The sequence below is a fragment of the Somniosus microcephalus genome, chromosome 4 (genome assembly GCF_052327205.1).
Source record: "Somniosus microcephalus isolate GS21.2 chromosome 4, FLI_Smic_1.0, whole genome shotgun sequence".
Taxonomy (NCBI): Eukaryota; Metazoa; Chordata; class Chondrichthyes; order Squaliformes; family Somniosidae; genus Somniosus; species Somniosus microcephalus.
In genome coordinates, this window is record NC_140990.1 from 58,909,894 (window position 1) to 58,927,342 (window position 17,449).

Here is a 17,449-nt window from a genome sequence, read left to right on the forward strand (position 1 = left end):
AAACACTGGACACAGTCCTTCAGGGCCACACTGAGAGGGGCAAACGGCACTTTGGTCTTTCTCGTCTCTCTTCACTGACAGCAAAGTCTCCATGCGGGTTAATCTTGAGGTATGTAAGAAATGTGTCCCAGCCGCTCTCTTCCATGGTCCAGAGCTCCAAGGCACGGAACTGAAGGCTCCTTTACAACTGTGTTTAGAGTCAGGAAGAACAACGGTGAATGCTGGAAACGTGCTGTCAAATCAGAGATTGGTGTAAAACTGCGGTCTGCTCCTGACTGAAAGACAAACAGCAGGTTTAAGTTTCCAGTCTAAATATGGAATTATTCTGTGAAGGTTTAAAGTGTTTATCTGACAGTCCTGAGTCTACCATTTTAAGGCAGGCATCAACTCGATTAAAGTAAGTAGGTTAAAGTCTGTATTGAAATAGCAGATGGAGGAGTTCACAGGAGCCTGTTAATTGCTGGTACAATCATACAACAGGCATTTGAACTCCAGATAAACCTGCAGCGTGTTTCCAGGAATTCCCGGTTTTATTGATGTGTGTGTGTGTTAGACACCAGGATAACTAAAAATACACGACCTGGAACATCCACGGGGGTGCGATCCCGACAGTTACTCTGGGATCACTCCAACTTCGGAACTCCACCACTGACCCTGCTGAAGGGTGTTTAAAGAGATGGGACGGTGCTCTCTGAGCCCCTTGCCCGTATCATCAACAGCTCCATAGAGTCCGGGATTGCTCCCTGAGATTGGAAGGTAGCTCACCTCGCTCCCATTTTCCAAATCGGGGAGAGATCAGAGCCGGGGAACTACAGGCCCATCAGTGCGACCTCGATTACAGGGAAGATGCTTGAAGGGATCCTGAGAGATGCTGTTTATGATCACTGGGGAAAGGGAAGGGGCCATTAGAGAGATTCAACATGGCTTCCGGAAAACAAGGTTACGTCTACAAACTAGCTGGAGTTTTGTGAAGAAGTTGCTAGGTTGGTGAATGAGGGGAATCCGGTTGACATTGTCGACCTCAGGGGTGTCGGTCATTTTCTATGGTGGGTCTGATCCGATATCCTGGCACTTGTTGTGGGCCACATTCAGCAAAAGTTATTAAAATAGGAATAAATGAAGATAAACTATATCGGTGATTATTTACAGTTAGATTTTATTTACAGCTGCTGCTGCTCCCGATCCCTGGCACCTCTCCGCTTGAACCATTGCATCAACATTTGGAGCAAGTGACTGGGCTGAGGCCTGTCCTGGATAAAAACACGAGGACCACTTGTCACCACAGAACCTTGTTACCCAACCACTGACCCTGGGAGTGAATTCCACAGCCTCACAACTCTGTGTGAAGAAGGTTCTCTCGATCATTGTTCTAAATCTCCTACATTTAATCTTGTATCTCTGGCTCCTTGTCTTGATCTCAACCACTGGAAACAGCCTGATTCTATCAACCCCATCCCACCTTTCATCATTTTAAACATTTCTATCATATCGCCCTGGAATATGTGTTGAATATGAGAAGGACGAGTCCGAACAGAAAGGACACAAAGTCAGACTGGGCCAGAGACTGAGCCACCAGCCATTCTGGTCAGGAATGCACCTGTCTTGTTGGACCTCCTGTAGTCCTGATCTGTTTACAACCACAACTGGCTGCCTCAGTGATTATTAGATAAACCACAAGCACACAACACTCTCTGCTGCACACACCTTGTAAACATTATCTCTGGGCCTCCACAGTGAGGAGGTAAACTGCAAGAAGAGGGGAAAAGAGGAACCCTTCTTTCCCATGACAATCTGCGTGCTTTACTCTGTAACCTTTACTCTTCAAATAAAGTCACTCCCTGCGGCTCATTTCAAGGTTTCTTTGGTGACCTTTTCCTGCAGTTTGGAATATTGACAACACGCCCGACCTGCATCATTGCTGACATCACAATGACTGTTGGCAACACGCCCGACCTGCATCATCGCTGACATCACAATGACTATTGACGCTGAATAATTTAGGGTACGTGGTCGGGGTCTTGGGGTTCAGGGCAGGTGTTACACTTTGGGGTTTGTGGTTATGGTTACGGGTTAGTGGTTGTGGTTAGGACTAAGGGATAATAGTTAGGATTAGAGGTTCATGGTTATGTTAATGGGTTAAGATTAGAGGGTTAGTTATAGAAACAACTATTGACGATGCCAGTGTCACTGGACACGTCCTTCTTCATTTGGTGTCACACTGTAAGTGGTCCCTGGATTTGGTGGCTCAGTGTAAGTGATCGCCACAGAGAGCTGGTTCCCGAGGCCCCGCCCCACATAGAGTGGGTTCCTGCGAGAGGCCTGTTGGTCAGGTTATAAAGAGACCGCACACTGTTCCTCCTCCCACTGCCTGGGGGAATGGGGCATATATTTAAAGGGACAGTGATCCCTTTTCTTTGCATATTTATAGTTAAAGGGACAGTCTCGTTTATCTTGGAGTATTGGTGGACTTCACTGACAGAGCTCCTGTTAAGAGTCACTCCCTTCTGTGCTCGTGAAGTGATTGTAAATCTGTCTATTTTAGTGACTTCAGCCTTTCTAAAATATCTCTCTATTTTTGAAGATCCATTTGACTTGCTTGTGTAATTTTGAAAGACTTTAGAATTTTGCAGTTTGACGAAGGTTTTGTTTAAAGGTGCAGTGACATTTGTTTCAAAATATTCTATTCCAACCCCCCGCCCCACTTTAAAACACTCTGCACTGTTGTGTCGGTATCTTTCTACCTAGACACAATTTAGGACTCAGAACTCAGAGATTCAAACATGAAGTGCTTTATTGGAAGGAAAGGAAGTTCTGGAAAGTTCCGAACAAAGAGAGCTAAACTTAACCGAGAACATCCAACCATTTATCTCCTGTGACAGTGCCACCACAGGTGGGAGGAGAACACACAATACATAACATGCACTACTGACTGGGAAGGTCCCAACTTCAATCCTTGATCTGTGCTGTTTGTTGATCTCAGCCGAGGCAGCAGTTCAGGGCCCTCAGTACCACTAATCTAAATAAAAGTAAAACTGAGCCAGTGCCCCTGCTCTTGATGCTGATCCGGTAACCTCAGCTGGGAAGTGTATGGATGTCAATTGAGGGCAGGATTGGACTCGGCTGTGATGCCGATCACAGTGGAAATCCTGCTGACACTCACTGTGCCGGATGATGGTGAGGCACCAGAGGTTAACTAATGTCTGTGGACTTGCACCCAGCCAGATTCAGCAACTTCTGGAGAGAAGGGGAAAAACAAAGTCCCAGACGGTGTTATGAACATTGTTTTCAGACAGTGAGGATGGAGAGAGAATGTGTAGAATGGGGAATTTACAGCTTAGGAGGGACAGGAGTCATAATGTTCCGTAGAAACTAGATTTGTCTGTTCTGAATTTCAATCCAATTGTAAACACCATTTGCAGGACAGGATCTGCAGATGGGAAACTCAAACCGAACATTGCGTCAAGATCTGACAGATTCACCAGATTCATCAGGACCAGAATATCATCGGGAATTGGATATAGAAGGAAAACAACAGCAATCACAGTGGGGAGAAACAGAACACATGTTCTGTGTGTGATCGCACCTTCAACCAATCGTCCAGCCTGTGAGACTCGTGCGCCCACCTGAATCAACAGTGTAAATGTGGGGACTGTGGGAATGCATTCAGTTGCCCGTCTGAGGTGGGAACTCATGGATAGTCACACCGGGGAGAGGCCGTTATCCAGCTGAGCGTGGAAAGAGATTCACTCGCTCATCTCACCTACTACCACACTCACATGTTTGTAATGTGGTGAATACATTCACTGCTCTGTATGTGGAAAGGGATTCAACCGATCACGGTGGCATAGTGGTTAGCACTGTTGCCTCACAGCGCCAGGGACCCGGGTTCAAATCTGGCCTCGGGCGACTGTGCGGAGTTTGCACATTCTCCCCGTCTTTGCGTGGGTTTCCTCCGGGTGCTCCGGTTTCCTCCCACAATCCAAAGATGTGCGGGGTAGGTTGATTGGCTATGATAAAAAATTGGCCCTTAGTGTTAGGCAGGTTAAATACGTGGGGTTACGGGATCGGGCGTGGGTCGGATGGCTGTCAGTGTAGGGACCGGGTGCTAGGGTTTGGATGATCAGCCATGATCTCGTTGACACACCAACACAGACACACCAAAGAGAGACCGTTTAGAAACTTCACATGTGGGCAGGGATTCATTCCATTATCTCAACTGTTGATACTCCAGAGTGTCCACATTGAGAACTGCTACTTTAAATACTCCTACTGTGAGTAAAGCTTTCAAAGTTGAAAGCAACTGATGCACGATCAGCGCATTCATACTGGAGAGAGGCAGTTTCAATATTTTGTGTGGGAAGAAATGCACCCAGCAGGCTGAGACACCAGTGAGTTCACATGTGACTTGAGCTTGGATTCTGCACGACTGAACGATGGCAGAGGGTCTGTGCACTTGGGTTTCTGTATGAAGTATTTATTAATTTTATCTCAATCGGTTCACAGAAAATTATTCTCCAGTCACTGTTTGGGGCTTTCAATGGCAGCTCTATTACCCAACATTCCCCGCGGGGCAGAATGTGCCCTATTCACACTGCAGGAATCCAGAGCGCAGGCGCGGTGCGGGACATTGTTTGGAGCATGCGCAGTATGACTTCGATGAGAGTTGGGCGAGAGCTGGAAGCGGACACAGGCCGGAGACACAGTTTCGCAGCAGGTGAGAGGTGGTGGTCGCAGGGGAGTAATGGATCCGCGGGGTGGGCTTCATAAGCACCTGGTGTAGGCCGCAAGAATAAGGACATGTAGGTTCCGCGTTTGCAGATCCGGGGCTTTTTCCCGGTAACAGGCCCCAGTTAACGTCGCCATATTTGTAAAGGAAAACTGGAAGTTTCACTGCGCCGCCATTTTGATTCATGGAGCGTCTGCGCGGCCATCTTTGTAAAGGAACATTGTGATCGGGGCTTCAGGGTCCCAGTGACCAGGGGAGAAAATTATTGACTCATTTATTCTCGCTCTGCAGGCAGAGGGTTTCTCCCCATCTCAACACAAAAGCAAAATACAGCGGATGCTGGAAATCTGAAATAAAAACAAAATGCTGGAAATACTCAGCAGGTCAAGCAGCGTCTATGGAGAGAGAAAAGAAGAAAGACTTACATTTATATAGCGCCTTTCAAGAGCACCAGAGGTGCCAAAATGCTTTACAGCCAATGTGTTGGATCTGCTGTGCTTGCATGGGAAGGCTGTTGTTTTTTTATTATTCGTTCTTGTCGCTAGCAAGGCCAGCGTTTATTGCCCATCCCTAGGATTTTGACCCAGCAACTATGAAGGAATGGCGTTACATTTCCAAGTCAGGATGGTGTGTGACTTGGAGGGGAACTTGCAGCTGGTGGTGTTCCCCTGTGCCTGCTGCTTTTAGAAACATAGAAAACTAGGAGCAGGAGTAGCCCATTCGGCCCTTCGAGCCTGCATCCACTATTTCCATGGCTGCCTCTTTTAGTACTCTGGGATGCAGACTGTCAGGCCCTATGGATTTATCGGCTTTTAGTCCCACTAATTTCTCCTGCACTATTTTTTTTACTAATACTAATTTCCTTTAATTCCTCCTGCTCACTAGACCCTTGGTTTCCTAGCATTTCTGGGAAGTTATTTGTGTCCTCTTCCGTGAAGACAGAACCAAAGTATTTGTTTAATTGCTCTGCCATTTCCTTGTTGCCCATTATAAATTCTCCCATTTCTGACTGTAAGGGACCTACATTTGTCTTCACTAATCCTTTCCTTTTTACATACTTGTAGAAGCTTTTACAGTCCGCTTTTATGTTCCTTGCAAGTTTACTCTCATACTCTATTTCTCCCCTCTTAATCAAAATCTTGGTCCTTTTTTGCTGAACTCTAAACTGCTCCCAATCCTCAGGCTTGCTACTTTTTCTGGCAACTTTATATGACTCCTCTTTGTATCTGATACTGTCCTTAATTTCTGTATTTAGCTATGGTTGGGCCGTTTTCCTTTTGTGTTTTTGCGCCAGAAAGGAATGTATAACTGTTGCAATTCAAGCATTTGTTTCTTAAATGTTAGCCATTGCCTATCCACCGTCATGCCTTTTAATGAAGCTCCCCAATCTATCATAGCCAACTCACCCCTCATACCTTCGTAGTTTCCTTTGTTTAGATTTAGGACCCTAGTTTAGGATTGTCCTTCTAGGTGGTAGAAGTCGCGGGTTTGGGAGGTGCTGCCGAAGAAGTCTTGGTGAGTTGCTGCAGTGCATCTTGTAGATGGTACACACTGCAGCCACGGTACGCCGGTGGTGGAGGGAGTGAATGTTTAAGGTGGTGGATGGGGTGCCAATCAAGCGGGCTGCTTTGTCCTGGATTGTGTCGAACGTCTTGAGTGTTGTTGGAGCAGCACTCATCCAGGCAAGTGGAGAGTATTCCATCACACTCCTGACTTGTGCCTTGGAAAGGCTTTGGGGAGTCAGGAGGTGAGACACTAGCTGCAGAATACCCAGCCTCTGACCTGCTCTTGTTGCCACAGTATTTATGTGGCTGGTCCAGTTAAGTTTTTGGTCAATGGTGACCCCCAGGATGTTGATGGTGGGGGATTCGGCGAAGGTAATGCCGTTGCATGTCAAGGGGTGGTGGTTAGATTCTCGCTTGTTGGAGATAGTCATTGTCTGGCACTTGTGTAGCGCGAATGTTTCTTGCCACTTATCAGCCCAAACCTGATTGTCGTCCCGGTCTTGCTGCATGCGGGCATGGACTGCTTCATTATCTGAGGAGTTGCAAATGGAACTGAACAGTGTGCAATCATCAGCAAACTTCCCCACTTCTGAGCCTACAGTGGAGGGAAGGCCATTGATAAAGCAGCTGAAGATGGCTGGGAATAGGACACTGCCCTGAGGAACTCCTGTGTTGGAGATGATTGAAGAGTGGACCAGGGTGTAAGCGCCCTCCGCCACTTTAACATTTACCAGTTTCCTGGCCCCTTTCACTCCTCCTCCTTTTCACCATGGACGTCCAATCCCTCTACACCTCCATCCCCCACCAGGATGGCCTGAGGGCCCTCCGCTTCTCCCTTGAACAGAGGCCCAACCAGTCCCCATCCACCACCACCCTCCTCCGCCTGGCTGAACTTGTTCTTGTAGTGTATGTACCTTTAAGAGAGAACTACTTTTACAGCTCCTGTATACTGTAGTACCGGTAGTGACCACACCTGTATATAAGCCTTGAGCATGCCTCTGTACCCCAGTCTTGAGACTACCCTACTCCAGTAAATACCTGTTGATTGTTAAGTTACAGCATCCGTGTGGTTATTGAAAAACATCATACTCTCAGAATCACGGATCGAACAGTTCTCACATTGAACAACTTCTCCTTTGACTCCACTCACTTCCTCCAAATAAAGGCGTTGCTATGGGAACCCGCATGGGTCCTAGCTATGCCTGCCTTTTCATGGGATATGTGGAACACTCTTTGTTCCAGTCCTCGTCAGGTCCCCTCCCTCACCTCTTTTTCCAGTACATTGATAACTGTATTGGTGTCGGTTCCTGCTCTCATCCTGAACTGGAAAACTTCATCAACTTTACTTCCAATTTCCATCCTTCCCTCGTCTACGAGGTCCATCTTAAAACCTGTTACATTGCTAAAATTTTACACTTATGATGAAACATCATTGACGTGAAACGTTACCTCTGTTTCTCTCTCCGCAGATGCTGCCCTGAGTATTTCCAGTATTACCTGTTTTATTTCAGATTTCCAGCAGCCGCAGTATTTTACTTTTGTACAAGTGTAGAACCGAACCCAGCCAGAGTCAGCACCTTCAGGGGAGGAGAGGGAGCGGAACCAGTGAGTGCAGAACTGAACCCAGCCAGAGTGAGCACCTTCAGGGGAGGCGAGGGGGGGCGGGGGGGAACCAGTGAGTGTAGAACTGAACCCAGCCAGCGTCAGCAGCTTCAGGGGAGGAGAGGGAGGGGAACCAGTGAGTGTAGAACTTAACCCAGCCAGAGTCAGCACATTCAGGAGAGGAGAGGGAAAGGAACCAGTGAGTTTAGAACTGAACCCAGCCAGAGTCAGCACCTTCAGGGGAGGAGAGGGAGGGGAACCAGTGAGTGTAGAACTGAACCCAGCCAGAGTCAGCACCTTCAGGGGAGGAGAGGGAGGGGAACCAGTGAGTGTAGAACTGAACCCAGCCAGAGTCAGCACCCTAAGGAGAGGAGAGGGAGGGGAACCAGTGAGTGTAGAACTGAACCCAGCCAGAGTCAGCACATTCAGGAGAGGAGAGGGAAAGGAACCAGTGAGTTTAGAACTGAACCCAGCCAGAGTCAGCTCCTTCAGGGGAGGAGAGGGAGGGGAACCAGTGAGTGTAGAACTGAACCCAGCCAGAGTCAGCACCTTCAGGGGAGGAGAGGGAGGGGAACCAGTGAGTGTAGAACTGAACCCAGCCAGAGTCAGCACCCTAAGGAGAGGAGAGGGAGGGGAACCAGTGAGTGTAGAACTGAACCCAGCCAGAGTCAGCACCTTCAGGGGAGGAGAGGGAGCGGAACCAGTGAGTGTAGAACTGAACCCAGCCAGAGTCAGCACCTTCAGGGGAGGAGAGAGAGGGGAACCAGTGAATGTAGACCTGAACCCAGCCAGAGTCAGCACCTTCAGGAGAGGAGAGGGAGGAGAACCAGTGAGTGTAGAACTGAACCCAGCCAGAGTCAGCACCTTCAGGGGAGGAGAGGGAGGGGAACCAGTGAATGTAGACCTGAACCCAGCCAGAGTCAGCACCTTCAGGAGAGGAGAGGGAGGAGAACCAGTGAGTGTAGAACTGAATCCAGCCAGAGTCCGCACCTTCAGGGCAGGAGAGGGAGGGGAAGCAGTGAGCGTAGAACTGAACCCAGCCAGAGTCAGCACCTTCAGGGGAGGAGAGGGAGGGGAACGAGTGAGTGTAGAACTGAACCCAGCCAGAGTCAGCACCTTCAGGGGAGGAGAGGGAGGGGAACCAGTGAGTGTAGAACTGAACCCAGCCAGAGTCAGCATCTTCAGGGGAGGAGAGGGAGAGGAACCAGTGAGTGCAGAACTGATCCCAGCCAGAGTCAGCACCTTCAGGGGAGAAGAGGGAGGGGAACCTGCGAGTGTAGAACTGAACCCAGCCAGAGTCAGCACCTTCAGGGGAGGAGAGGGAGAGGAACCAGTGAGTGTAGAACTGAACCCAGCCAGAGTCAGCACCTTCAGGGGGGCAGAGGGAGCGGAACCAGTGAGTGTAGAACTGTACCCAGCCAGAGTCAGCACCCTAAGGAGAGGAGAGGGAGGGGACCCAGTGAGTGTAGATCTGAACCCAGTATAGTCAGCAACATCAGGAGAGGAGAGGGAGGGGAAGCAGTGAGCGCAGAACTGAACCCAGCCAGCGTCAGCAGCTTCAAGGGAGGAGAGGGAGGGGAACCAGTGAGTGTAAAATTGAACCCAGCCAGAGTCAGCACCTTCACGGGAGGAGAGGGAGGGGAACCAGTGAGTGTAGAACTGAACCCAGCCAGAGTCAGCACCTTCAGGGGAGGAGAGGGAGAGGAACCAGTGAGTGTAAAACTAACCCCAGCCAGAGTCAGCACCTTCAGGGGAGGAGAGGGAGGGGATCCAGTGAGTGCAGAACTGAACCCAGCCAAAGTCAGCACCTTCAGGGCAGGAGAGGGAGGGGAACCCGTGAGTGTAGAACTGAACCCAGCTCGAGTCAGCATCTTCAGGGCAGGAGAGGGAGGGGAACCAGTGAGTGCAGAACTGAACCCAGCCAGAGTCAGCACCTTCGGGGGAGGAGAGGGAGAGGAACCAGTGAGTGTAGAACTGAACCCAGCCAGAATCAGCACCTTCAGGGGAGGAGAGGGAGGGGAACTAGTGAGTGTAGAACTGAACCTAGCCAGAGTCAGCACCTTCAGGGGAGGAGAGAGAGGGGATCCAGTGAGTGCAGAACTGAACCCAGCCAGAGTCAGCACCTTCAGGGGAGGGGATGGAGGGGAACCAGTGAGTGTAGAACTGAACCCAGCCAGAGTCAGCACCTTCAGGGGAGGAGAGAGAGGGGATCCAGTGAGTGCAGAACTGAACCCAGCCAGAGTCAGCATCTTCAGGGGAGGAGAGGAGAGGGAGAGGAACCAGTGAGTGTAGAACTGAATCCAGCCAGAGTCAGCACCTTCAGGGGAGGAGAGGGAGGGGAACCAGCGAGTGTAGAACTGAACCCAGCCAGAGTCAGCACCTTCAGGGGAGGGGATGGAGGGTAACCAGTGAGTGTAGAACTGAACCCAGCCAGAGTCAGCTCCTTCGGGAGGAGAGAGAGGGGAACCAGTGAGTGTAGAACTGAACCCAGCCAGAGTCAGCACCTTCAGGGGAGGAGAGAGAGGGGAACCAGTGAGTGTAGAACTGAACCCAGCCAGAGTCAGCACCTTCCGGGGAGGAGAGGGAGGAGAACCAGTGAGTGTAGAACTCAACCCAGCCAGAGTCAGCAGCTTCAGGGGAGGAGAGGGAGGGGAACCAGTGAGTGCAGAACTGAACCCAGCCAGAGTCAGCACCTTCAGGGGAGGAGAGAGAGGGGAACCAGTGAGTGTAGAACTGAACCCAGCCAGAGTCAGCACCTTCCGGGGAGGAGAGGGAGGAGAACCAGTGAGTGTAGAACTGAACCCAGCCAGCGTCAGCAGCTTCAGGGGAGGAGAGGGAGGGAACCAGTGAGTGTAGAACTTAACCCAGCCAGAGTCAGCACATTCAGGAGAGGAGAGGGAGGGGATCCAGTGAGTTTAGAACTGAACCCAGCCAGAGTCAGCACCTTCAGGGGAGGAGAGGGAGGGGAACCAGTGAGTGTAGACCTGAACCCAGCCAGAGTCAGCACCTTCAGGAGAGGAGAGGGCGGAGAACCAGTGAGTGTAGAACTGAACCCAGCCAGAGTCCGCACCTTCAGGGCAGGAGAGGGAGGGGAAGCAGTGAGCGTAGAACTGAACCCAGCCAGAGTCAGCACCTTCAGGGGAGGAGAGGGAGGGGAACGAGTGAGTGTAGAACTGAACCCAGCCAGTGTCAGCACCTTCAGGGGAGGAGAGGGAGAGGAACCAGTGAATGTAGAACTGAACCCAGCCAGAGTCAGCACCTTCAGGGGAGGAGAGGGAGGGGAACCAGTGAGTGTAGAACTGAACCCAGCCAGAGTCAGCACCTTCAGGGGAGGGGATGGAGGGGAACCAGTGAATGTAGACCTGAACCCAGTAGAGCCAGCACCTTCAGGGGAGGAGATGTTGGGGACCCAGTGAGTGTACAACTGAACCCAGCCAGAGTCAGCACTTTCAGGGGAGAAGAGGGAGGGGAACCAGTCAGCGTAGAACTGAACCCAGCCAGAGTCAGCACCTTCAGGGGAGAAGAGGGAGGGGAACCAGTCAGCGTAGAACTGAACCCAGCCAGAGTCAGCACCTTCAGGGGAGGAGAGGGAGGGGAACCAGTGAGTGTAGAACTGAACCCAGACAGAGTCAGCACCTTTCGGGGAGGAGAGGGAGGGGAACCAGTGAGTGTAGAACTGAACCCAGCCAGAGTCAGCACCTTCAGGGGAGGGGAACCAGTGAATGTAGAATTGAACCCAGACAGAGTCAGCACCTTCAGGGGAGGAGAGGGAGGGGAACCAGTGAGTGTAGAACTGAACCCAGCCAGAGTCAGCACCTTCAGGGGAGGGGATGGAGGGGAACCAGTGAATGTAGAACTGAACCCAGACAGAGTCAGCACCTTCACGGGAGGAGAGGGAGGGGATCCAGTGAGTGCAGAACTGAACCCAGCCAAAGTCAGCACCTTCAGGGCAGGAGAGGGAGGGGAACCCTTGAGTGTAGAACTGAACCCAGCTAGAGTCAGCACCTTCGGGGGAGGAGAGGGAGAGGAACCAGTGAGTGCAGAACTAACCCCAGCCAGAGCTAGCACCTTCAGGGGAGGAGAGGGAGGGGAACCAGTGAGTGTAGAACTGAACCCAGCCAGAATCAGCACCTTCAGGGGAGGAGAGGGAGGGGAACTAGTGAGTGTCGAACTGAACCTAGCCAGAGTCAGCACCTTCAGGGGAGGAGAGGGAGGGGATCCAGTGAGTGCAGAACTGAACCCAGCCAGAGTCAGCACCTTCAGGGGAGGAGAGGGAGGGGATCCAGTGAGTGCAGAACTGAACCCAGCCAGAGTCAGCACCTTCAGGGGAGGGGATGGAGGGGAACCAGTGAGTGTAGAACTGAACACAGCCAGAGTCAGCACCTTCAGGGGAGGGAAACCAGTGAATGTAGAACTGAACCCAGTAGAGTCAGCATCTTCAGGGGAGGGGATGGAGGGGAACCAGTGAATGTAGACCTGAACCCAGTAGAGTCAGCATCTTCAGGGGAGGGGATGGAGGGGAACCAGTGAATGTAGAACTGAACCCAGCCAGAGTCAGCACCTTCAGGGGAGGAGATGTTGGGGACCCAGTGAGTGTACAACTGAACCCAGCCAGAGTCAGCACCTTCAGGGGAGTTGAGGGTGGGGAACCAGTGAACGTAGAACTGAAGCCAGCCAGAGTCAGCACCTTCAGGGGAGGAGAGGGAGGGGAACCAGTGAGTGTGGAACTGAACCCAGCCAGAGTCAGCACCTTCAGGGGAGGAGAGGGAGGGGAACCAGTGAGTGAAGAACTGAACCCAGCCAGAGTCAGCAGCTTCAGGGGAGGAGAGGCAGCGGAACCAGTGAGTGTAGAACTGAACCCAGCCAGAGTCAGCACCTTTAGGGGAGGAGAGGGCGGGGAACCAGTGAATGTAGAACTGAACCCAGACAGAGTCAGCACCTTCAGGGGAAGAGAGGGAGGGGAACCAGTGAGTGTAGAACTGAACACAGCCAGAGTCAGCACCTTCAGGAGAGGAGAGGGAAAGGAACCAGTGAGTGTAGAACTGAACCCAGCCAGAGTCAGCATCTTCAGGGGAGGAGAGAGAGGGGATCCAGTGAGTGCAGAACTGAACCCAGCCAGAGTCAGCATCTTCAGGGGAGGAGAGGAGAGGGGAACCAGTGAGTGCAGAACTGAATCCAGCCAGAGTCAGCACCTTCAGGGGAGGAGAGGGAGGGGAACCAGTGAGTGCAGAACTGAACACAGCCAGAGTCAGCACCTTCAGGAGAGGAGAGGGAAAGGAACCAGTGAGTGTAGAACTGAACCCAGCCAGAGTCAGCATCTTCAGGGGAGGAGAGAGAGGGGATCCAGTGAGTGCAGAACTGAACCCAGCCAGAGTCAGCACCTTCAGGTGAGGAGAGAGAGGGGATCCAGTGAGTGCAGAACTGAACCCAGCCAGAGTCAGCATCTTCAGGGGAGGAGAGGAGAGGGAGAGGAACCAGTGAGTGTAGAACTGAACCCAGCCAGAGACAGCACCTTCAGGGGAGGAGAGAGAGGGGAACCAGTGAGTGCAGAACTGAATCCAGCCAGAGTCAGCAGCTTCCGGGGAGGAGAGGGAGAGGAACCAGTGAGTGTAGAACTGAACCCAGCCAGAGTCAGTACCTTCAGGGGAGGAGAGGGAGGTGAGCCAGTGAGTGCAGAACGGAACCCAGTAGAGTCAGCACCTTCAGGGGAGGCGAGGGGGGCCGGGGGGGAACCAGTGAGTGTAGAACTGAACCCAGCCAGAGTCAGCACCTTCCGGGGAGGAGAGGGAGGAGAACCAGTGTGTGTCGAACTGAACCCAGCCAGCGTCAGCAGCTTCAGGGGAGGAGAGGGAGGGGAACCAGTGATTGTAGAACTTAACCCAGCCAGAGTCAGCACATTCAGGAGAGGAGAGGGAGAGGAACCAGTGAGTGTAGAACTGAACCCAGCCAGAGTCAGCACCTTCAGGGGAGGAGAGGGAGGGGAACCAGTTAGTGTGGAACTGTACCCAGCCAGAGTGAGCACCCTAAGGAGAGGAGAGGGAGGGGAACCAGCGAGTGTAGAACTGAACCCAGCCAGAGTCAGCACCTTCAGGGGAGGAGAGGGAGGGGAACCAGTGAATGTAGACCTGAACCCAGCCAGAGTCAGCACCTTCAGGAGAGGAGAGGGAGGAGAACCAGTGAGTGTAGAACTGAATCCAGCCAGAGTCAGCACCTTCAGGGCAGGAGAGGGAGGGGAAGCAGTGAGCGTAGAACTGAACCCAGCCAGAGTCAGCACCTTCGGGGGAGGAGAGGGAGAGGAACCAGTGAGTGCAGAACTAACCCCAGCCAGAGCTAGCACCTTCAGGGGAGGAGAGGGAGAGGAACCAGTGAGTGTCGAACTGAACCCAGCCAGCGTCAGCACCTTCAGGGGAGGAGAGGGAGGGGAACTAGTGAGTGTAGAACTGAACCTAGCCAGAGTAAGCACATTCAGGGGAGGAGAGGGAGGGGATCCAGTGAGTGCAGAACTGGACCCAGCCAGAGTCAGCACCTTCAGGGGAGGGGATGGAGGGGAACCAGTGAGTGTAGAACTGAACACAGCCACAGTCAGCACCTTCAGGGGAGGGAAACCAGTGAATGTAGAACTGAACCCAGTAGAGTCAGCATCTTCAGGGGAGGGGATGGAGGGGAACCAGTGAATGTAGACCTGAACCCAGTAGAGCCAGCACCTTCAGGGGAGGAGATGTTGGGGACCCAGTGAGTGTACAACTGAACCCAGCCAGAGTCAGCACCTTCAGGGGAGTTGAGGGTGGGGAACCAGTGAACGTAGAACTGAAGCCAGCCAGAGTCAGCACCTTCAGGGGAAGAGAGGGAAGGGATCCAGTGGGTGTAGAACTGAACCCAGCCAGAGTCAGCACCTTCAGGGGAGGAGAGGGAGGGGAACCAGTCAGCGTAGAACTGAACCCAGCCAGAGTCAGCACCTTCAGGGGAGGGGAACCAGTGAATGTCGAACTGAACCCAGACAGAGTCAGCACCTTCAGGGGAGGAGAGGGAGGGGAACCAGTGAGTGTAGAACTGAACACAGCCAGAGTCAGCACCTTCAGGAGAGGAGAGGGAAAGGAACCAGTGAGTGTCGAACTGAACCCAGCCAGAGTCAGCACCTTCAGGGGAGGAGAGGGAGGGGAACCAGTGAGTGTAGAACTGAACCCAGCCAGAGTCAGCAGCTTCCGGGGAGGAGAGGGAGGGGAACCAGCGAGTGTAGAACTGAACCCAGCCAGAGTCAGCACCTTCAGGGGAGGGGATGGAGGGTAACCAGTGAGTGTAGAACTGAACCCAGCCAGAGTCAGCACCTTCAGGGGAGGAGAGGGAGGGGAACCAGTGAGTGTAGAACTCAACCCAGCCAGAGTCAGCACCTTCAGGGGAGGAGAGGGAGGGGAACCAGTGAGTGTAGAACTGAACCCAGCCAGAGTCAGCACCTTCCGGGGAGGAGAACCAGTGAGTGTAGAACTGAACCCAGCCAGCGTCAGCAGCTTCAGGGGAGGAGAGGGACGGGAACCAGTGAGTGTAGAACTGAACCCAGCCAGAGTCAGCACATTCAGGGGAGGGGATGGAGGGGACCCAGTGAGTGTAGATCTGAACCCAGTATAGTCAGCAACATCAGGAGAGGAGAGGGAGGGGAACCAGTGAGTGTAGAACTGAACCCAGCCAGAGTCAGCACCTTCAGGGGAGGAGACGGAGGGGAACCAGTGAGTGTAGAACTGAACCCAGCCAGAGTCAGCTCCTTCAGGGGAGGAGAGGGAGGGGAACCAGTGAGTGTAGAACTGAACCCAGCCAGAGTCAGCACCTTCAGGGGAGGAGAGGGAGAGGAACCAGTGAGTGTAGAACTGAACCCAGCCAGAGTCAGCACCCTAAGGAGAGGAGAGGGAGGGGAACCAGTGAGTGTAGAACTGAACCCAGCCAGAGTCTGCACCTTCAGGGGAGGAGAGGGAGGGGAACCAGTGAATGTAGACCTGAACCCAGCCAGAGTCAGCACCTTCAGGAGAGGAGAGGGAGGAGAACCAGTGAGTGCAGAACTGAATCCAGCCGGAGTCCGCACCTTCAGGGCAGGAGAGGGAGGGGAAGCAGTGAGCGTAGAACTGAACCCAGCCAGAGTCAGCACCTTCAGGGGAGGAGAGGGAGGGGAACGAGTGAGTGTAGAACTGAACCCAGCCAGAGTCAGCACATTCAGGGGAGGGGATGGAGGGGACCCAGTGAGTGTAGAACTGATCCCAGCCAGAGTCAGCACCTTCAGGGGAGAAGAGGGAGGGGAACCTGCGAGTGTAGAACTGAACCCAGCCAGAGTCAGCACCTTCAGGGGAGGGGATGCAGGGTAACCAGTGAGTGTAGAACTGAACCCAGCCAGAGTCAGCACCTTCAGGGGAGGAGAGGGAGGTGAGCCAGTGAGTGCAGAACAGAACCCAGTAGAGTCAGCACCTTCAGGGGAGGAGAGGCGGGGGGGTGGAAACCAGTGAGTGCAGAACTGAACCCAGCCAGAGACAGCACCTTCAGGAGAGGAGAGGGAGGAAAACTAGTGAGTGTTGAACTGAACCCAGCCAGAGTCTGCACCTTCAGGGGAGGGGATGGAGGGGACCCAGTGAGTGTAGATCTGAACCCAGTGGAGTCAGCAACATCAGGGGAGGAGAGGGAGGGGAACTGGTGAGTGTAGAAGTGAGCCCAGCCAGAGTCAGCACCTTTAGCGGAGGAGAGGGAGGGGAACCAGTGAGTGTCGAACTGTACCCAGCCAGAGTCAGCACCCTAAGGAGAGGAGAGGGAGGAGAACCAGTGAGTGTAGAACTGAATCCAGCCAGAGTCTGCACCTTCAGGGCAGGAGAGGGAGGGGAAGCAGTGAGCGTAGAACTGAACCCAGCCAGAGTCAGCACCTTCAGGGGAGGAGAGGGAGGGGGAACCAGTGAGTGTAGAACTGAACCCAGCCAGAGTCAGCATCTTCAGTGGAGGAGAGGGAGGGGAACCAGTGAGTGTTGAACTGAACCCAGCCAGAGTCAGCACCTTCAGGGGAGGAGAGGCAGAGGAACCAGTGAGTGTAGAACTGAACCCAGCTAGAGTCAGCAGCTACAGGGGAGGAGAGCGAGCGGAACCAGTGAGTGTAGAACTGAACCCAGCCAGAGTCAGCAGCTTCCGGGGAGGAGAGAGAGGGGAACCAGCGAGTGTAGAACTGAACCCAGCCAGAGTCAGCACCTTCCGGGGAGGAGAACCAGTGAGTGTAGAACTGAACCCAGCCAGCGTCAGCAGCTTCAGGGGAGGAGAGGGACGGGAACCAGTGAGTGTAGAACTGAACCCAGCCAGAGTCAGCACCTTCAGGGGAGGAGACGGAGGGGAACCAGTGAGTGTAGAACTGAACCCAGCCAGAGTCAGCTCCGTCAGGGGAGGAGAGGGAGGGGAACCAGTGAGTGTAGAACTGAACCCAGCCAGAGTCAGCACCTTCAGGGGAGGAGACGGAGGGGAACCAGTGAGTGTAGAACTGAACCCAGCCAGAGTCAGCTCCTTCAGGGGAGGAGAGGGAGGGGAACCAGTGAGTGTAGAACTGAACCCAGCCAGAGTCAGCACCTTCAGGGGAGGAGAGGGAGAGGAACCAGTGAGTGTA

General features: G+C 52.9%; 1 protein-coding gene across 1 annotated transcript in view; it reads left to right on the plus strand.

Moving 5' to 3' along the window:
* The first annotated feature begins 4,455 nt into the window (after positions 1 to 4,455).
* The window catches only part of LOC147118992 (uncharacterized), a 32,159-nt gene continuing 19,165 nt past the window's right edge, over positions 4,456 to 17,449 (plus strand). The window contains exon 1 of the mRNA XM_085984737.1: positions 4,456 to 4,714. The gene's annotated coding sequence lies outside the window, so the exon portion shown is untranslated. The remainder of the gene's footprint in view (positions 4,715 to 17,449) is intronic.